General features: G+C 40.3%; 1 non-coding gene across 1 annotated transcript; it reads left to right on the top strand.

Moving 5' to 3' along the window:
• The first annotated feature begins 14,060 nt into the window (after nucleotides 1–14,060).
• LOC122231584 lies at nucleotides 14,061–14,165 on the top strand. The gene has a single exon (XR_006208843.1). It is a non-coding gene; the product is annotated as a U6 spliceosomal RNA (small nuclear RNA).
• Nucleotides 14,166–22,361: the final 8,196 nt, after the last annotated feature.

Below are 22,361 nucleotides of genomic sequence, written 5' to 3'. Positions count from 1 at the left end.
TTCCTTCTTGTTGCCCTCTCCTCATTCTTCATGTAGCACTGGCTCACACATCAATGTCAAAGCTGCCACATTTGATTATCCCAACTGGACACTGACCTTTTCGCAATGAAGGAAACACATTCTTTGCTCAGTTAAAGTCCATTGGACCCTGTTATGGGTTGAATTGTGTTCTCCAGGAAGATATGTGGAAGTCTTTAGCTCCAGCACTTTAGAATGTGACCTTATTTGGAAATAGGGTAATTGCAAATGGAATCATTGATATGAAGTCATCCTGGAGTAGGATGGGCCCTTACTCCAACATGACTGGGGTCCTTATAAGAAAAGGAGAAGAGACACAGGGAGAATACCATGTGATGAGAGAGGCAGAGACTGGAGTGATGCATCTACACGCCAATGAATACCAAGAGTTGTTGACAATGACCAGAAACTAGGAGAAAGCCATGGAACAGGTTCTCCCTCCGTACCCCTAGAAGGAACCAACCCCACCAATATCTTGATTTCGGACTTCTAGCCTCCAAAACAGTGAAAGAATACATTCCTGCTATTTTAAGGCACACAGTTTGTGATAATTTGTTATGACAGCGTAGCAAACAAGGATACTTGGCTTCATCAAAAGCAGTGCAAGTCTGGCAGCCCAGGCCTGGACAGGTAAAGAATGTGGCTGGGATTTGTTTCAAAAGGACAAGGCCCAGTGGGGATCACTTGGCTTTGGTCTTTGTTCCATAATCTGGGTGAACTGAGCAGATTGGAGACTGTAATTTTTTTTTTCTATATCTTAAACATAGTCTTTTATTTTTCCTAACTCCCTGTGTACCACCTCCACTCTCCCTCTCCCCACCCCCAACATCTTGCTCATAGTGTGTTGAGAGCAATATTTCTCTTTGTGGACGTTCTGACTCACTCCTTTTCAATAACACCCTCTTACTTGATAAATCAATAGCCTGACCAAAGTGATGGTGCATTTAGGTCATTAAGCAAAGTAATCATGGCAGAAGAAATGAGGTACAGCTTTGTTTCCAAGGTATTTTTGCTTTTGGTCTTATTTACCTGGATAATGAAATAAAAGTACAGCTTCTAAAAACCAACTAAAGAGAAAACTGACCATACAGAGCTGTGATGATTGAGCAAAGCAGCCAAGAAAAGGTGGAGAATAAGCTCTCATGGGAAGATATAAATCGTCCTGGGAAAATCACATCCCCTTTTCTGAACTTCAGTTGTCTCAGGATGGAATAGATGTTCTTTTCTGAATCTGCTGTAGAGTTCTATGACTCTCTTGTCTTTTCAAAAACAGTTGCAATGTCCAAATAATATGCAAAATCCTCAAGCATCATCAGGTTTGTCCCTTTTTCAGGGGCTTGTTAAGTATATAACTACCTTTGTTTTTTTTTTTTTTTTTTAATAATATATGAAAGTATATAACTACCTTTGGATGATGGCTTTTGTAATTCTTGAGGCACACTAGGGGCATTGACTTACCATGCCTGTCTACCAGAGATGCAAAGAAGCTGCAAATGGCATTGCCACCAGTAAACTGAGACACAGAGAGCTTCAGAGAACAACATTTCAAGGAGGACTGCAGAGAAAATCTGTTAGGGAAAGAAATGTGAATGCAGATTTCAATATTGTGCTTTCAATTTCAATAATATGTTTCAATTTTCTCTCTTTGTTTCTGTCTCTCTTCCTCATATACTTTCTTGGTAAAATACATTTTATTAAGTTTTATGGAAAAATTATAAAAGGCTGATAAGCAAAGAGGAAAAATAAGAAATACACACAATCTATAAACTGGTAATAAATACTATTGGCAGTTTGGTATCTGCTTTGAGATATGTCTCAGTGCACTTGCATGAGTGTAAGTGTGTGAAATACAACTTCCAAACTGAATTTACAGAGACTAGAAGAATTTTTATAAACTTTTATAAGCCCTCAGAAAGTTTCAGGAGCACAGCTTCTTTCCAGTTAGAAACTACTCAGCAAATCAATCAATCAATTGCTTATTTGGTTGTTTATTTACTTATTTATTTTTTATAAAACATTTATTTTTTATTTTCGAGGGAGACAGAGAGAGTGTGGGCAGGGGAGAAGGGCAGAATGAGAGAGAGAGAGAGAGAGAGAGAGAGAGAGAGAATCTTAAGCAGGATCCATGCTAAACATGGAGCCTGACACAGGGCTTGATCCCACAACCCTGGGATCATGACCTGAGACGAAATCAAGAGTCGAATGTTCAACCTACTGAGCCACCCAAGCACCCCAATAATATATTTAATTTAGTGCCAACAGCCCAATGTTTATAGGGTCTCTGAGAAAATAAATTTATAGTGTTGATCTTTTTTTTTTTTTTTTAATGTTTGTTTATTTTTGAGAGAGACAGAGCACAAGAGAGAGAAGGGCAGAGAGAGAGGGAAACACAGAATCCAAAGCAGGCTCCAGGCTCCCAGCTTTCAGCACAGAGCTCAATGCAGGACTCCAACTCATTAGCCATGAGATCATGACATGAGCTGAAGTTGGACGCTTAACTGACTAAGCCACCCAGGTGCCCTATGTTGATCTTTTTTAAGGATACCATATAACCATCTTCAGGCAGGTCATGTGTGGTTTTGGATATTAAAAATCAGTGGATAAATATTCCACATTCTGCTACAAGACCAAGAGCCAAAATGAGTTTTAGTTCCTTTATTGGTTGGACATTTATTGAACATCAACGACATGTACAATCTCATGGTCTATACTGAGTTATGACCAAAGAAAAGTATACTAGATTTCCTCTCCCCTCTGCAACTTATAGTGTAGGTTTTAAAAAAATAATAAATTTTAGGGGTGCCTGGGTGGCTCAGTCGGTTAAGTGTCTGGCTCAGGTCATGATCTCGTGGTTCGTGGGTTAGAGCCCTGCGTCGGGCTCTGTGCTGACAGCTCAGAGCCTGGAGCCTGCTTCGGATTCAGTGTCTCCCTCTGTCTCTGCCCCTCCCCTGTTCGTGCTCTCTCTTTTTCAAAACTAAACATAAAAAAATGAAAAAACAATAATAAATTTTAGAATTCACTTTTTTTGAACTAAAATCTTATGCTGAAATTAATGTATAAAATACTTCAATTCAGACTGTTCTGGAGGATGCAGAAGTAGAAGCTTAATGTTCCATCGATAAGTTTTTTCCAGGTTGCCTCTAAGGACTCCATAAACTACAGTGTGAAAAACCAATAGCTCCAGAAGATGTATAAAAGCATAGATCAGTCAAGGTTTGGGATTATGACTATGGTTGGTCATGGTGAGGAAACCACAGCTAATATGCTCCCCTCTGTGCTCGACACTCTTACTGGGGCTTTGCCTCTATCAATTAATTTAATCATCAAAACAATCTGGATATGTAGGTATAAGCATTTATATTTGACCCAAAGAAACCTAAGGTTTGGAAAGATAAAATGACTTACCCAATATCTCGTAGTTATATTTGGCAAACCTGAGATTCCAACATAAGTCTAGCTGATTCCAACATCCTTGAAAACTCTTATACCTAAAAAGAATGCAAGAGTTGAAAACTACACCCACCCACACACACACACACACACACACACACACACACACGTACATACAGAGACAAAAATGCACAAGGACTTGCATGATTGATTTTGAAATGAGAGGTAATGGCTAGATCCAGTGTGTCTTGACCATTGGAATGAAAAACGATAGTATTATAGCTAGAAGTCTGAGCACAGCCATTGGACCGTGGCAAAAAAGAGAATGTGTGTTTCAGGTAGCTCATAGTGAACAAAGATTGATATGTGCTAATATACACACTGTGTGTGAGACATTCCAAGGATGAGAATCCTTATTGTTTAGAAAATCTACTTGGAGGAAGAAGAACTTGATTTAGAGTTAAAATAATGCTTGGTAGCCTCATAAAAACTCCCTCCCAGATATTTATTAAATTACTATGTCCACAAATTCTTTTGATACTCCTTCCTTCAGGTGGTAGAGCTTAATTCCTTGTTCCCCAAAAGTTACAAGATAGAAGTGGTAAGGTAAATAGCATGATAGGGCACTGAATTAAGCTTTTCTGACTACTAAGGCAAAAAATACATGTATATGTATATATAATATATATAATATATATTAGATTTTATTGTCATTTTCAGATGAAGGAAAAATCATTGATTTGCAAGAGCAAAAAATATTATTTTCTGTTACCACTTTTAATGTAGAACAATCATGTAGGTCTTTTATTAACTTATTCGTGACTAAACAAAAAGGTTTTCAACTTTGGAAAATACAGTGAGACTGTCCAGATCGTATGGCTCTTTATAAAAGGGTTTCATGTCTACAGTCAAACTGTAGCTCAATTAAGCTATTCCCGCAAGGTCAGAGATAATGTGAACCCACTAGTTTGTTTTAGGACTATCTAAATTGATTCTGAGAAAATTGCCTTGAAAAATGGAAAAGAATGAATAGTTAAGCACCACTTTTATCACACCTCTCTTACTAAAAACGTTTCAATGATTCCCTATTGCCTACAGGTTTAAGACTAAATACTCTATAGTAAAAGAGCTATGCCTCAGAGGCCTGCTAGAGGAGTCCATCATTAACTATCCATACCCCAGCATTTGCCAAACGTTTGTATTTTACTGACTTTGGCTATTCACAAGTATCTAGTGGATTTGCTTTTAATTTTTAATTTTAATTTCAGTAACATACAGTGCAATTTTAGCTGCAGGTGTACAATATAGTGATTCAACGCTTCCATACATCACCGTGTGCTCATCACGATGAGTGCACTCCTTAATCCCCATTTCCTATTCAATCCATTCCCCCACCCAACTCCACTATGGTAACCATCAGTGTGTTCTCTATAGTTAAGAGTCTGATTCTTTGTTTGCCTCTCTGTTTCTTTTTTTCCCTCTTTGCATGTTTGTTTTGTTTCTTTAATTCCACACATGAGTGAAATCATATGATATTTGTCTTTCTCTGACTTACTTCGCTTAACATAATACCCTCTAGCTCCATCCACATCCTTGAAAATGACAAGATGTCATTCTTTTTGCTGGCTGAGTAATATTCCATTATATATACCAGCTCTTCCTTATCCATCCATCAGCCAGTGGACATTTGGGCTCTTTCCATAATTTGGCTTTTGTGATAATGCTGCTGTAAACATCAGGGTGCATGTATCCTTTTGAATCAGTATTTTTGTATCCTCTGGGTAAATACCTGCTAGTGCAATTGCTGGATCATAGGGTAGTTCTATTTTTTAACTTTTTGAAGAATCTCCACACTGTTTTCCAGAGTGGCTGCACCAGTTTGCATTTCCCACCAACAGTGCAAGAGGGTTCCTCTTTCTCTGCATCCTCACTAACATCTGTTGTTTCCTATGTTGTTCATTTTAGCCATGACAATGAGGTGATATCTCATTGTAGTTTTGATTTCTATTTCCTTGATGGTTAATGATGTTGAGCATTTTTTCATGGGTCTGTCAGCCATCTGGATGTCTTCTTTGCAAAAGGATGGGATGGAAGGGGGCTCAGTTGGATGGGACCTGGAAAGACCTACATGCCAGATAGAGGACTTGGGATGCTACTGGGGCCTTCTTAGCACCAGATGATATAGGTTTGCCCTGGAAAGGTAATGACAGGAAGAAAAAGGTTGATCGACATTATGTAACTCCCTTTATTTATTACTAAAAAATGCATATTGAGTTCTAGTTTCTTGGGATGCATCAATAAACAAAACACACATACACAGACACATGCATGCACATACAAAGGTTCTACCCTCACTATATTTATATTCCAGTGGAGAGAGACAGACAGTATTAGATGAATAAGAAAGTTTTATGGTGTTTTCTTAGAAGACAGGAAGTGCTTTGAAAAAAGAAAAAAATAAAGAAGGGTACAGGAGGGCATATAGCAATTTTAACTGAGTGATCAGGGAATCCTTGCTACAAAATTGAAATCTGAGCAAAGCCTGAAGAGATGAGGCCATCAACCATGTCGATATGAGAGAAAGATCTCATCATTCAGAGGGAAAGGGCAGAGCTGGGAGTTGAGTGAGCTGGGGGAAAGGAGTAGGAGATAAGGTCAGGGAGGTGACATGGGGTCTCACAAGCCACTGTAGGAGCTTTGGCTTTTACTCTGAGGCTAACCAGGAGCCACAGGAAGGTTCTGAGTAGTTAGTTGACTTGATCTAACTTAGGTTTTAAAAGAGATACGCCAGCTGAGGCAAGGATAGAAGTAGGAAGCCAAGTTTATGAAAGAAGACCCATCCAGCCATTGATTTAAACAGGCTTAAGTGCCAGGACCACTTTGTGGATAGTCTCATCTCAGCTGACCAGAGAAGATTGTCACAGCATGAAGCTGATGAGAGCAAGGCTCTTTCCTGATTTTCCTGGTTGCATGTTTTCTTCAGTGGGTCAGTTCGACGACAGAGAAATTCCTGGGTGTCTTGGTAACCAAGGCACTGGTTGTCTTTTGTATCCAGCCAGGCCTTAGTCCTGTCGTCATGTGTGGCTGCCATATTTTCACTTTATTTCAAGACATGGGCGTGTCTCAAATCTCTTCTGTGGCTTTTTTCTCAAGGCAGAGACACCCCTAGTGGCCTCCTTCTTTTGGTCCTGGGGCTGGAGAAAGGAAGCAATAAGGCGTTTATCTGGACAACTCCAGTCTGTCTCCTAGATTCTATTGAAGTGATTCCCAGCACTGCCATGCTAGGGAGAGGCATGTCTTCTTAACAATTAAAGAGGGGTTAAGGAGGTTCAAACTAGCTCATCCCCAGACAGGCCTTCAAAACAACACAGTCCAATAGAAATATAATGCAAACCACGCATGTAACTTTAAATAGTCTAGTAGCCACATTTTAAAATGTAAAAAGAAACATGTGAAATTAATTATAATAATATATTTTATTAATCATATCTAAAATATTTCAATATGCAAAAATATAAAAAATATTAAAGACATTTTTTTATAGCAAGTCTTCAGAATCTGGTGTGTATTTTACACCTCTAGGGCTTCTAAATTCAGACTAGTCTATTTCAAGAGCTCAATAACCACAGGTAACTACTGTACTGGATAGCACAACTGTAGAGTTACAGATCCCAAGATGCCTGTTGACTATCACTGCACTCAACTCTTTGGTGCATTAAGTACTAATGATCTGTAGAACTTTCACCATGGAATTGGAATTTGGTTTTATATGGTAGAAGGAAGGTAGAAGCACCTCAATCATATCCTGTCCCCAACTGCAATCTGTCTTTTCTCCACACTGAGAACAAATACATGTAAGAAAGGGCTTTGTAAACAGAAAAGTGTTTTGCTTAAGCTTATTACTATGATTACAACTGCTGGCTCTATCTTTAGAGCATACACGCTGTTCCTGCCAGTATGTGCTTCAAGAGTAAAAAGGAACCTGAAGAGCAAAAGTCTTCCTATGACAAGGGTGATGGGCTCGTTCTAGGAGTTTAACCCCAGGAAGATGTGAAATTTGAACACGGGGCAAATGGATCCTTATTTGAACCAGATTTTCTCTAGCTGCTACTGTCAGGGTAATTTATGGCTAAAGTTTGGCATGTTTTTCACCAAGACAATTTATTTCCAGGCCCCGTCAAGGGTCTCCATATTGCTTGTCAATGATTACTGGTCTTGGCTGGGAAAATCTCTCCAGCAAACACAGCAGAGCAAGAACTTAGGCTTCAGCAGATGTTTGCACTAGGCAATGTGCAGTCTGGGGTAGAAGAAAGAGAGTTGAGAGGTGTCTCTGTATGACTTATAGAGTTTCTTTTACTTTCCCCTAAAGTCAAATTCAGGCTGTTGAATAAATCTAAGAACAAAGTGCTAAAATTGCTAAACAGGACAAATCAATAACAAGGATACTGAGGGCAGTAGAGGATAGAAAGAAGGACATATACAGATATTTTACTGGAGTATAAGCATCTTGAAGACTGAGCTATAAGCACCTTGAATCAGTTTTGTCACTCCCTTCATTGAGTGAATGAATGATACAACTAATACATTTTATTATACTGTAACCCAAGACAACAATTGGTTTAAGCCCTTGTGCCTTTCACAAAACCAAGTGTTAGAATTCTGAAGATTGCATAATTGGACCAGATGAACTTCAAAGTCTTTATGAGATTATGATTCTGTAAGTTGACTGGAAATGTGCTAATGTGTATCAAATATCATTAAGCCTAAAAAGTGCTTTAATTAAATTTTGGGGTAGCTACTAGAAAAAACACTTGTCCATTTTTTTCTCAGTCCATGCTAGCTCAAATGCTGGGCCCAAATTAGCTAGTATAAATATGAGACTCTACTGAGTGACAAGGATTGTTTGTGGTTATTGCTGTGAGATAAAACACAGGGTGAGGGAGCCTGTGATATTAGGTGCTAGCCCAGAATCTTTGTGCCCTAGGCACTCACTAGAGCTCCTTGGGCCATGGTATACATAACTGGACGAGATGACCTGCCAAATACTATGGGCACTGACTTTTTACATGAACTTAAGTGGAGAAGCTTCCCAGGACCACATCTTTGCCCAAAGGTTGTGACAAATACCTTTCAGTCCTATAATTCCCCAAGCATTATGTAGGATGCTTTTCTCCCTCCAGGTTATCCAGGCACAATGTAAACATGTGGGGTGGCTCATTTCTACAGCACTGAAGACCATCAAATTCCAGAAAGTCCGGGACACTCTGAGAAGCTCAGCAGAGAAACCATCGGTTTGAAAAGTGAGCAGTTGACAGGCTCAAGGGCGGGCATTCCCAAAGGTGGGCTGGGGGGATAATTTTCCTCTAAGATCTCTCTCCCCACCCACTCCACCTTACTGCTAGAGTAATTGCCCTAAAACCAAAGTCAGATATAGTCACTCCCAAATTCACAAACCCTAAACGACTCCCCAGCACCTGCAGAATGAAGTATAAACACCTTGATGAGGGATTTCAGGCTGTCACCGTCTGACCCCAAGCCATCATTCCAACCTCATATCATGTTTCATCCCTCCATGCACTCTAGGAAATACCACAGCCCAATGGACGACTCATCATCCCTTGAACAATATGTGCATTCCCCGCCCCCCACCCCGCCCCACATCTGTGTTTTAGGCTACAATGCCCTCCCTTGCCTTTCTGGTCTAGCAAAATCTTTCTTACTCTTCAATGACCCACTCAAACAGCAGTCCACCAAGCACCCCTGTCCCTATAACCAATTGCTTACATCTTATTATTACTTTAATTTAATTCTGCCTTTGATTAGAATACATTGTATAAATGTTCCTCCCTCTTCTGCCACTTTATTTTTGAGGACATGGACCAAGTCTTATTAATTTTTGTTTTTCTCAAAGCTTCTATTATATGGTCCTGATCACTGTAGATGGTCAGTTGATGTTTGTTGGATAAAGGAATGGGGAGTGGACTTATGTCTTAACTTAAACTAGCACTTCACCTGGCATTGGTGGGATAGGATTTGTGGTAAGTGCTTCACTGCTTAAGCAAGAGGGGACTGTTTGGAAGAACGTCTTGATAGGAGAAAGGGCCTTAAGTAGCAAGATTCAGAACACTTGTGTTTGGATGCTGGTTGGGAAGGCAATGTACCCAGGGGTACTTCAAGTGGTTCCCCACTCTCCATTCTCCCCTTTTCTCTTATGAATAGAACATTCAAGTTTTGGGGTGCCTGGGTGGCTCAGTCGGTTAAGCGTCCGACTTCAGCTCAGGTCACAATGTCATGGTCCGTGAGTTTGAGCCCCGCGTCGGGCTCTGGGCTGACGGCTCAGAGCCTGGAGCCTGCTTCCGATTCTGTGTCTCCCTCTCTCTCTGCCCCTCCCCCGTTCATGCTCTGTCTCTCTCTGTCTCAAAAATAAATAAACGTTAAAAAAAAATTTTTTAAATAAAAAAAGAACATTCAAGTTTTAGCTGAGCTCATGACTGTCCAGCTGAAGATGACTTTGCTTAGTTGTCTTTAAAACCAGATATCAAAATTTTGGCCAAAGGAATGTGGAGTGGAAGACATATGAACAACATCAGATGTTTGCCTTTAAAATGAATGCTCTTCACTTCCTCTCTTCCTCTATTTCCACATGTAGGAATGTGGAGTCAGAGCGAAGTAGCAATGTATATTTGACCATGAAGATGCGGGCAACCCCCTAGGTTGTGATGGTTCCACCTACTCCATCTGCAATCTTCCCTACCCTGCTGTATTGCAGCCTCATCCTTTCGTAAGACATCTGGCCCAGCCTAAAAATCTCAGTGCTATCTTGATTCTTTATTCTATCAAAGAAAGAGATCCAGTCCATTAGCAAATCCCATTGGCTCTATTTTCAAATATATCCAGAATTCACTGACTTTTCCCCAGCTCTACTGGTACCAGCCATCATTACCTTTTACCTGGATTACTACAGTAGCTGTTCATGACCTCACAGCATTTATCCTATTCCCCCCCTTTCCCCACCATCAGTCTGTTTCCATAGAGAAGCCAGAGGGATTCTTTTAACTCTTACCAAATCACATTAATTCACTCCCTTCCAAACCCTCCCAATGCTTCCCACCTGAATCAGAGATGGGAAGTCCTTAGCAATAACCTATAAGGACCTTCATGGTCTGGGCTTTTTACCTCTCCAAATTTGCCTACTACTTTATACCCACTTCTCTGCTCCAACTGCTTAGTGGCTCCTTGCTCTTCCTCATACACTTGGTGTACCTGGTCTTATGGCCTTCGCGCCGGTTGTTCCTTCTTCCTGAAATGGTCTTCCTCCAGATAGCCACATGGTTAACTTGCACACCTGAAATTGTTTGCTCAAATGTGAACTTCTTAACTAGGTCTGTCCTGAAAATTCTATTTAAAATTGCAACCCCACCTCCACCCCCATCCTACTCATTACCTACTTTGTTCTTCTTAGAAGAACTTACCATTTTCTTTTTTAAAAAAATTTTTTTTCAACGTTTTTTATTTATTTTTGGGACAGAGAGAGACAGAGCATGAACGGGGGAGGGGCAGAGAGAGAGGGAGACACAGAATCGGAAACAGGCTCCAGGCTCCGAGCCATCAGCCCAGAGCCTGACGCGGGGCTCGAACTCACGGACCGCGAGATCGTGACCTGGCTGAAGTCGGACGCTTAACCGACTGCGCCACCCAGGCGCCCCAGAACTTACCATTTTCTAATATACCTTACAATTTATATTTTTGTCTATTGTCTATGCCTCCTACAAGAATATAAGGTGAAGGTGGGCAACTATATATATACATATATCACCTCTGTACCTCCTGTGCCCTGGTACATAATAAGCACTAAATAAATATTTATTGAAGGAATGAAAGTCATAAGAATTCTGGGGCCCCAGCACCATGGGGCTGCTATATCAGCTATTAGACCCTGGATGGTTCTATGACACATAAATAACTTTCTGCTCTTGTCGGGTGTGGTCTTGGTTAGAGCAACTGACTCCATGTCCTTATACAAAGATAAGGAACTTGGGCTTTGGACTTGGAAGACTCCATTCAGTCCTATCACACCCCTGCTTGCAACCCTCCTAAGGCTGTCATCATAATGAAAATAATTTCTGATTTTCCTTGCCAACCAAAAAATTAAATCAGATCCATTTGTTCTGGCCCCTAACTCCCTTTTCCACTTTATATACTATTCTCACCCATGTTTGTTTCTTCATTAGGGGCTTGGCACCCACTGTTCCACCTGCCTGAAACACTCCTCCCCAGCCCCAGATCTTTATAGAACTGCCTCCTTATCATCAGTTCACCATTCACCACCCTAGAGAGGTTCTTCTTGGATATCCAACCTACAAACAGAGCCTTGCCATCCCTGTCCCAAGATCCCTCTCTACCCCTTCACCCTACTTTACATTTGTGATAGCACTTAATATAATTGCCCATTAAACTTCTTATTATTTGCCTGTCTACATTGGGAATTGGGAGTTTTATCCATCAGCTCCCATTCTCTGTTGGTTGAAGTTTGCATCGACAGGTGCTAATTCCTTGCCCACATCTGAGCTGCTTATAGGCCAAAATACCTCCAGGGAGGGAAAACAAAGATGTTAGGTGCACTTTTGAGGTAACACACTATCAATGCCAAGTGATGGGAGCCTTCAGGGAGTTGCTCAACTCAGAGATATGGCTTAGGGGTTATGAGGGGGCATCAGAGGCTCCTGATAGACATCACTTTCTCCCCCCCATCCCCCCACCAGATATTTAAGCTTTATGAGAAAGGGATTTTGTCTGCCCAGTACTCTATTCTTAGTGCATACAGCACTGCTTGGACTTCACAGGTATTTAGCAAATGTTAGCTGAATGAATTAATTAAATTCCATAGACTTTTCTTTGTCTCTTTCCTCACCTATAAAAGGGGAAAGATAATCCAGTTGATCCTGCAAGATTGTTGCGAGAGGCAAATAAAATAAAACACGGAAGATGCTTAGCACAGGAAAAGACCACAGCAAATTGTAAACTGTTATGATTCAGCTGTGTGATTTTGATCTAGAAAAGATCACTTACTTCTTCTAGGCCTCAATTTTTAAATAATTATAGTTTTACCTTTCTCCAAGTTAGAAAAGAGTAAAATGTGATAATATGTATTACTGATAGCATTGTATATGTATACATTGTTATTATCACTCATTCATCCTTTTGAGTTACAGATTAATTACAGCTGGACAGGCAGGCAAAAATCCCTGTGGGAGAGACAAACAATAAAATGAATATATTTGCTAGGAACTGGTCCTGAATCTTTGTGTCTTAGGCAATCACTTGACCTCTCTGGGCCTCAGTGTTTATAACTGGACTCCATGACCTGCCAAATCCTATGGGCTCTGACTTTTTTAATATGAACTTAAGTGGAGAAGCTATCCAGAGAATGCAATTTGCATAAAGACTTTACAGAACAGAAGGAGCAGGCTGAGTATTCTTGTCAAGTTACATTGTTTGTTTATCAATCAAGATACGTTAAGCAGTGCCAAGCAGCAAACATCTCTGCGGCTCTCGACATCAAAGGTTTATCTCTTGCTCATACTACATGTCCACTCTGCTTTGTCAGGAAGCTGTTTGGTGTTGGTCTCATCCAGGGACAAAGGCTCACAGAGATAGGGAATAAAGAGGGCTGTAAAGTCACACACTGGCAATTAATTGCTCCAGCCTGAAAGTGACACATGTCACTTCTACCTACATCTATTGGCCAGTTATATGATTTTGCTCAACTGCTAGGGGACAGGGAAATATAATCCTCCCACATACTTGAAAGGGGAGGAAAATGCAGATGAACAATGGAAATGTCTACTATATTTAATAATCTACTTTTCCCACATACATATCACAAAATTATTTATGAGATGGTCAATATTTAAAAGTCTTTCATCATGGGAAATTTCTTTTTTTAAAAATGTTTTTTAAATGTTTTTATTTATTTTTGAGACAGAGAGAGACAGAGCATGAGCGGGGGAGGGGCAGAGAGAGAGAGAGGGAGACACAGAATCCAAAGCAGGATCCAGGCTCTGAGCTCTCAGCACAGAGCCCGACGCGGGGCTCGAACTCACAGACTGTGAGATCATGACCTGGGCTGAAGTCAGATGCTCAACCGACTGAGCCACCCAGGTGCCCCTATCATGGGAAATTTCAAACACACACAAAACAGGATAGGATAACAAACCCCCAGATATCCACCATCAATCAACACACCACTATTGTTAACCACTGAAAACGTCCCCAGTGTACAAAACAGCTTCTTATTTATCCAAATTCTTATGTTGGACATTTGGGCACTGCTGAGTTTGCCACTGCATCACACTGCAATGAACATCCTTACTCAAAAGTTGTCACTTATTTGATTATTTCCATATGATAAAATCCTTTGGTCCTTTTAGTGACAACTTCCAGACCTATCTTTCTCCCTACGCACTGACTTCCTGGGTCCCTGCCCATCCCCAAAGTAATGCAGAGTCCCAGGATAAAGGTAAGGACAAGACAACTAAATGTTTGTCCAATCAAAATGTTTTTCAATTTTTAATAATACTCTAGACTTACAGACGTTTCAAGGAAAATATGATTAATACATAATTTGTCAGACTGAATTAAAACGTGATTTGGTGCTCACTCGGGCAGCAGATATGCTAAAAATTTGAGTGGTAGAGAGATTAGCATGGCCACTGGGCTAGGATGACACACAAATTCACGAAGTAGCCTGTGTTTTAATAAATAAATAAAAATAAGTAAATAAATAAAGTACGATTTGTGACTTAAGAGTTTAACATGACTTAAACTGATTATTCAGTAAGAAAATTTCTGAATTTCCCCCCAGAGCTCCTACTCCCTCACATAAGTCCCCTTATTGGAGAGAGTACTTTGAGTCAGGGCAGACTTGCAGTTTGATAGAAAGACATGAATCCTAATTGGAGTCACACTCTATCTACAAGCTGTGTCACCTAAGTCAAGTTACTTAACTCTTTCCAAGCCTCCATTTTTTTCCGTTTGTAAACTGGCAATTCTAACTCCCAGGTGTCCCAGTGTTGTGACACGTAGACAACATGGTGTTTGTGGAAACATCGTTATTACTAGGCCGGTATGCATGGGTGCACAATAAAAATTCCACATCCTGTTTTATTCTTTCTTTCTCTTTTATCTTCAGGATATACTCAAGGCATGAAGGTTGCAGTTATTTTGAACAACAATGTTCATGTTATAGTTCTTAGCGAGCATGTGATTCTTGACGACATGTCTGGCAATCAGTAACATTGTTTTGAATTTAGTGTTTTTCCATGACACCAAAACCAAATTTGGGAAAATTCTTTCAGGTAAGCCCTTTCCTCGGAAAATTCCCGTTCCCTCATTTGCAGCAGCCAAGTACTATTTGCCCCAGGATGCAGCACCCTTCAAATTGTTATTTTCAATGTTAATAAATGATTTCATTCATTTCCCGTTTTCCTCTGTTCACCAACCTGCCGGGAGCAGTCACATGCCGGCCTTAAAATAACTGTACTGGTAAACAACTGATTCAAATTATTAGTAGGATATCTGTAATTGTGTTACATAGTCAAGGCAGCTGGAAATGGGCAGACATGGCTGCTAGCATCCAGCTGTGTGATTTGGTGACTGCAAGCAAAGACTGGGTTCAAGAGGGCCTGGAAAGAAGAGTATCATAAAACTTAAAAATATGAGTTCAAGGTTCGTGAGAAGAGAAAGCTCTGTTCTGCTTTTGTCGTATTCTCCAGGGTGCCTGGCACACAGCAAGCACACAGTAGGAATTAACAAATACATCTGGGTCGAGTGGATGCCAGGAGGGGAGCAAGTGTTCTCCTTCTCCACATTCAATTTTGCTCCAATATTTTTTCAAGACCCTTCCTATTTTTAGTAATTTTCACCATTTGGGGTTTCTTTGCTTCACCAGTCAAACTTCTCTGTGTATTTCTTTACCTAGTGACAAGGCTGGCCCTCCGAGACAGTTCAGTAAAGGTTTGTTCAATGAACAAAAGGTACAAAATATCTTCTGCAAAAGATACAAGGAGCTAAACTCCGAATGTTTTGAGAGAGAGATGGAGAGGGATGGAGAGAGAGAGAGAAAGATGGAATGCCTGCCTTCGTGCGTGGATACTTACCTGTGTGATTTTAAAGTGTTCTTCTGCGAGGTGGGACACCAGATTGCTGTTGTACTGAGGAGTATACTCCTTATTCATGGCTTGCTGATGTTGAAACTTAATTAAGAGAACTTTAGGCAGAATTCAAATCTGTTTTCTCAACAGTGATTTTGATGAGGAGTTTTTTTTATCCTTATTGCTTTCAGATACACATAAATCTTTTCTCTCTCCATTTTCCCCCACGTGTGTGAAATGTGATACTTTTCAGTATTCTTGGGTTCTTTTGGAATCCAGACTTTTCACTTCCTCCACATCTGCTATGAAACCAAATATTGATTAATGTGACCTATAAACCTAAATGGTTAAATGGGGCCAATGACCAATTCCTATTCTTGGATTTTTTAGGAGTTTCTGTCATTTTTTTCCAATCTCCCTCTTAACTGTGCTTTTTTGTTGTTGTTGTTTTTGAAAAGATTAAAGGAAAATTACAACATCAGCAGTAAAGTTCTCAACCACATCTGAGGTTTAAACTCCAAGCCTTTTGACTAGCATTAACCCAGACCGTCTCACCAACTTTAAGACAGAAATGTTTCTAACCTTGCCACTTTTGTCCTATAAAAATTACAAAATAATGTGAAAACATAAAAAACCTAAACATCTCCAGAAGGTAGTGCCCATTTGTTTGAAAGTCCCATATATGACAGAGAATAATTAGCAATAAAATAGGACTATCACTCAGTGACTCCACAGGATGAAAAATATACTTAAGGGGAAAACTGTTATAACCCACAAGGGCCTGATATTCTGACTTAGACTGGTAAAAGGATGCAATAAAGGATGGCTGCCATGAAGACTGGGAGAGCAATTCAACTATTATTTTTTCCCAGACAAAATATCCTATCCAAAGTAGGATATACAGAGTCCTCTGTTACAAAATCCCAAGGGGTATTATTTACATAGAATACAATGAGACCCTCCATAGTTTGTGCAACATGGAGACCTGAATATATGCATGCAAGTGAGCAGAGGCTTCCTCTACATAGCCACCTCCATAGAAAGCCTTAATCCAAAAACATTGCCTTGTTAACAACTTTAGAATTACCTTAAAGGTCTGTGTTACATTCTTTGGAATACATTTAATAGCTGCAAATAATCCTTCAATGGTGGACTTGACATTTGGAAATATTAACAATCTTTAGGTACCAAATCTCATGTAAATGGTAGAACATGGCAAATGTCATTTTTTTTTTGCTAAAAAAAAAGAATTTTGAAGTATTTAGATTAATTTTTCCATGTGACTGAAGTGAGTCTGAATGTTTTTTCCCAAGGAGATAGGAGAAAGTTAGGAGCAAAGGAAACCTCAAAAGAATAAGCATGTGGCCTCCTATTGACATACTTCTAAGGATAGTAATGTTAATTTGGTTATTATATATTTTTTCCAGTCTTATTTTGTTAATATCACATGTACAATCTAGTCTGAGTGTCCATATCGGTGCCTTAGTCTCCTCAGAGATGAAATGAGAAGAATATACTTTAAGAAGGCTGTTTCTGAGAATGCATACATTTAAAAACTTGCTCTGGAGATTTCAAATAAAAATCCAGATGGAGAATTCTCTTGGTAAAACCTCTGTCTTGAGGCAAAGGACTTGATCCCCTACCCCAACCCCATCATGAGTTTATCAACACTACGTGAGACAATTCAATATCACCATTTTTCAGAAGGGATGACAAAAGGGAGCAATTATGAGTTAACATGATTCCTAAGAAAGTTGCCTCTTACAGTTCACCTGTTGATTATAGTTCAGCAATTCTGCACAAGATTTCCAGCTGTAGACAAAATAATCAGCTAACATTTTCCTCTTGATCTTTTTAGTTTAATAATGAACCCAAGGGCTAATAAGGCTGACCACGTTAGACTTCCCCCCAAAACCAGGAAACCACCTCTGCCTTTAGAAGAGAAAACCATAAACTCAGAAACTAAAATTAGTCTTTGCATACAGCACAATTAGTTCTACCAACCGAGAAGCCTCCCTACTTCCCATTTGCTTCTATTGCAAGTAGAATCTATTAAGGTTAGTCAGAGCCCCGAGGGGTGGAGTGGGTGGGGTGCATGTGTGTCTGTCTTGTGTTGGCCTGTTATTGTCATGGTGCTCACAGGACCATGGGAGGCAGTGTTGAGTGATCCCTTTTAAGTCTAGACAGATATTCATAATGAAATAGATGTCTGGCCCCTTGAAGTTAACTTCTTAGACTGGAGGTATTTTGGTTTACAAAGGCCCAAATAAGAATGGATGACATTGTCCTGGGTGAAGCCACAGAGACTAGGAGGAAAAATGAGCAGGGGGTGGAGAGAGGGTAAGGAGATCTCCTGCTGAAAGTTAAAATGTCACCTGTGGCAGAATAGGGTCTATAATAAGAATCCTGTGTGTTAAATCATATTGACCTGGAAAGCATTCTTCAAGCCCAACTTTCCCAGACATCCAAATAACCTGTCTTGATCTTCTTAATACCCCCAAATGATGGTGAGTTTTCTTAATAGCTTGTTTTCTTTCCTTTGACATTCTTAGGGCCCTCGATTTTGGCAGAAGCTAGAACAATCCTCTGGGGGTTCACATTACACAGCTTCCATGACCATTTTATGAATTTCATCATAAGCAAGGCCAGTTGGACAAAGAATGGGCTCTTGCTTTTTTTTTTTTTCCCATGTTCCCCCCCCATCCCATTCCCAATTTTCCATACTGTGGAATGACGTTTGAAAGGAATTTCTCATGATTAATCCATTTTTATGTTAATGAAAGTGCATCATCCATAGCTTGGCCAAATTTAATATCTCTGTGCTACCTATAAATAAGGGTGTGATAGAATAGAACAAGTTAAAATGGAGTGAGCTGAGGAAGTACTTTCTAAAAACTCCTTTTTTTCTGTTCCCCCACCCCCACCCTCTTAAGCATTACCGTCATCTGCCTGCCAGGTGGAACTTATTTGGATAATACAGTACAGATGTATCTTGTTGTACTCAACAGATGAATTCCTGAAAAGCTGTATTTGATAGAATTTTTATAAATTAAATCATCTTTTCCTGTAGACTTGCATTATAGTAACAGAAGCCATTATCCACATTTGACTGATCTTCAGTTGCCAGAGTCCTCTAACACTTGAGTTTCGTGTTTCTCAGCCAAATCTCTATGTCAAACAGTTAATGATCTGGAAATAATGAGCACTTATGTGAGCTAGGGGAGCACTATACTTAAAAGAAACTTGGTTGTATTCCTCTGAAAGTAAAGAATCTTTATTTCATGATGTGAATCTCCACTCATGGAATCTTAGACTATCAGGGACGTAACAGATGATGCAGTCCTGACCTCTCTTTCTTACAGAAGGGGAAACTGAGGCCCTGAGTGTTTGTTCATCTGTTCCAGCATGCAACAATACACCAAGGAAAGGATGACATGTTGAGGTTGGCAGCCTTGAATTCAAACGTTCTCTTCCCAGCATACTAATTGTTTGGCTTTGGGCAAGCTATCAGAAATTGCCTAGCCCAGTTTCCTCATCTTTAAGACAGACAGAGTATTACCCACCTTGAAAGGTTATTGTAAAAATTAAGCGAGGTAATGTATATAAAGTGATAACATACTCCCTAGAACACAAGAAGAGCTTGATGAATGTTTGTCTTCTCTTCTCATTTCCATGTTTTGGATTTTTTTTAATGACCTGTTTTTTTTTCAACACATTCCTTTTAAAATTGTAAAAGTAATAATGTTTGGTACTAAAATCTAAAGAGAGTCAAAGAATATAGAATAAAAACCACATAGTCCCTTTCCCACACCCTGAGCTCCTTTCCCCAAATCTCTTTCTAAAGGAAAACACCGTTAACAGTTTGGTTTGCTTTGTATCCTTCCAGACTTTTTTGTCTTCAGCATCTTCTTAGGTGAAGCACATCCTATACTCAAGTCATTTTTGGAACTTCAAAGAGTCTTTGATTCAGTCCTCTTTTGCCGTAAAAATGCCGTGTAACAGAACAACCATAAAATCTCAGTGGCACGTGACCATTAGTATCTATTTCTTACACCTACATCTGAGGGTCAGCTGTGTGGTCCTGCTGATGTCAACTGCTGGGCATGGCTCCAGGCAGAAAGTTCCTGTTTCATGTCTGCTGTACAGGTAGGGATTGGCTGTAATTTCAGTTTAGGTCTATTGCATGTCTTTCTCCTTCTGCTGAGACCATCAGGACACACAGGGCATGTTCTTCTCACGGCAGAGGGTGGAAGTTCTCTGAAAGATGAGTGGACACTGGTTATGTCTCCTGAGGACAAAGTTTGCAGTGAGCTCACTTTTACCCTGGCACAAATTGCACTGGCCAAAGCAAGTCACCCGGCCAAGCCCACCAAAAGTGGGGGAGGGAAGTAATTCCATTTCTAGAGAAAAGAACTACCACATCACATGGCAAACAACAGGGCCAGAGGGAAGAGTGGATAGTTGGGAGCAACAACACAGGCCTCTAGAGTCCTAGCAAAGGCAAATCCACTGGCACGCAGAACCTAGACCCCTGGTTCCTACAGCTCCAGTAGAAACTCCTGGTGGGCAAGGACCATGACTGTTTTGTTCCTTGTTCTACTTCCACTGAATTTGGAGACTGCAGGAAAAAAAAAATGGTGTTAACTATTTGGTGAATGAATATGGAGAATTCTGGTCCAAGAGAGTCCAGGAAACAGAAACAGAAACGAGGTATATTAACCCCAAATGTTATTTGTACGTATTTGTGAAGTGATCTCTTTTTCTTCAGATTTCAACAAGCATTTATCAAAATGTGAAGCTGGCAGCCAGTATTTAGAGCAGGCCAGAGGTTCTGCAGAAGGCCCTCTGTCAGTCAGCATAAGTTCTATGATGGTATAAACCTTTGCTTAATTGCTCTGGCCTGACCATCTAAGAATGACAAGCCCATCAGTAAAGTGTGGAAATATGGAATGAACCCACAGCTTGCTTTTAAATGTCAGCAGTGTGGCTTTGGTGTTGGCCCGAAATTTAGATATGGTTTCCAACCCAATTGTCCTTTATAATTTGTTGTGTTACCAGACAGAGATGGTAAAGGTAACATTGTGGGGTTACCTGAAGGGCGACCACCCAAGGAGACTGTGGAAAGGACCTGTTTCTGAGCTGGGAGGAGGGGAGGCTGGCCAGGGAAGCCTGAAGCTGATGCCTGCCTCTAGCACCTGGTGCTTGGATCCCAGGGAACTGACTTGATTGCTCTTTCATTCCCCTCCCCCAACCCCCTCAGGTTTACCTCAGGACCATCCAGTCCTCTTTGTGTGTTATTTAACATTATCTTTCAGATAATCATAGTCTATTTATATAATTAGCCTAATTGTGGGTAATTGTGTGCCAGCACTGTGTAATTATGAAACCTAGCCTCCAACACTGTGGCACAATCTGTAGGCAAGAAGCACTGTACATGCAAAGCAGCCACTTGATCCTTCTTCTCATTCAGGGACTTTTTTTTCCTTTCAAGGTGCCAGAAAGGAAGAACAAGTCCCTTTGTAAATACAATATCTGCACAACAAGGCCCCTGACAAACACGTTTGCAGAGTCTCTGCACTGGAAGTCACAACCATGTGTTGGGGGAATGATACGTTGTCTCTGGAACTGGCAAAGGTTTTCTTTCCTACACTGAGGAATAAAAGGGCCAAATTGCAATCTTGGGGCCGATTCCCTCACCGAGGGCTGTGTCATTGAGGGTGATTTTGAACTAAGGCTTTGTGAATGCCATCCTTAATACAGGCTAATTGGCATGAGTTTGGGGGTGATGGGAAGGTCTCTCCTCTCCTGGAACATCTCTGGTATCATTTTGCCCACAAATGCCGTTGTCTGGACCTTGTGCTGGTCATAACAGCAAATGTGTGTTGAGTGTTTAAAATCTTCCAGGCCTGGGAGTGCAAGCTGGTGCAGCCACTCTGGAAAACAGTATGGAGGTTCCTCAAAAAACTAAAAATAGAACTACCCTACCACCCAGCAATTGTACTACTAGGCATTTATCCAAGGGATATAGGTGTGCTGTTTCAAAGGGACACACTCACACCCATGTTTATAGCAGCACTATCAACAATAGCCAAAGTATGGAAAGAGCCCAAATGTCCATCGATGGATGAATGGATAAAGAAAATGTGGTATATATATGTGTATATATATATATACACACACCCACACACACACACACACACACACACACACACACACACACAATGAAGTATTACTCATCAATCAAAAAGAATGAAATCTTGCCATTTGCAACTCCGTGGATGGAACTGGAGGGTATTATGCTAAGTGAAATTAGTCAGTCAGAGAAAGAGAAAAATCATATGACTTCACTCATATGAGAACTTTAAGAGACAAAACAGATGATGGGAAGGGAAACAAAAATAACATAAAAACAGGGAGGGGGACAAAATGGAAGAGACTCATAAATATGGAGAACAAACTGAGGGTTACTGGAGGGGTTTTGGGAAGGGGGATGGGCTAAATGGGTAAGGGGCATTAAGGAATCTACTCCTGAAATCATTGTTGCCCTATATGTTAACTAATTTGGATGTAAATTTAAAAAAAATAAAAAACAACATTAAAAAAATAATAATAATAAATCTTCCAGACCAAGCACTGTGCTGAACATCAACATGCATTATCTTACTGAACCTTAAGACTATCCTTGAAAGATAGGTACTATTGTTATCCCCATTTTACAGATGGGGAAGCTGAGGTTCCAAAAGGTTAAGGAAGTTGACCAAAGTCCCACAGCCAGTGAGTAGCTTCACAGGAATTTGAATC

Source organism: Panthera tigris, chromosome D1 (assembly GCF_018350195.1).
Source record: "Panthera tigris isolate Pti1 chromosome D1, P.tigris_Pti1_mat1.1, whole genome shotgun sequence".
Classification (NCBI taxonomy): Eukaryota; Metazoa; Chordata; class Mammalia; order Carnivora; family Felidae; genus Panthera; species Panthera tigris.
Note: the sequence above shows the minus strand (reverse complement) of the source record. Positions and strands in the feature narration are given on the sequence as shown.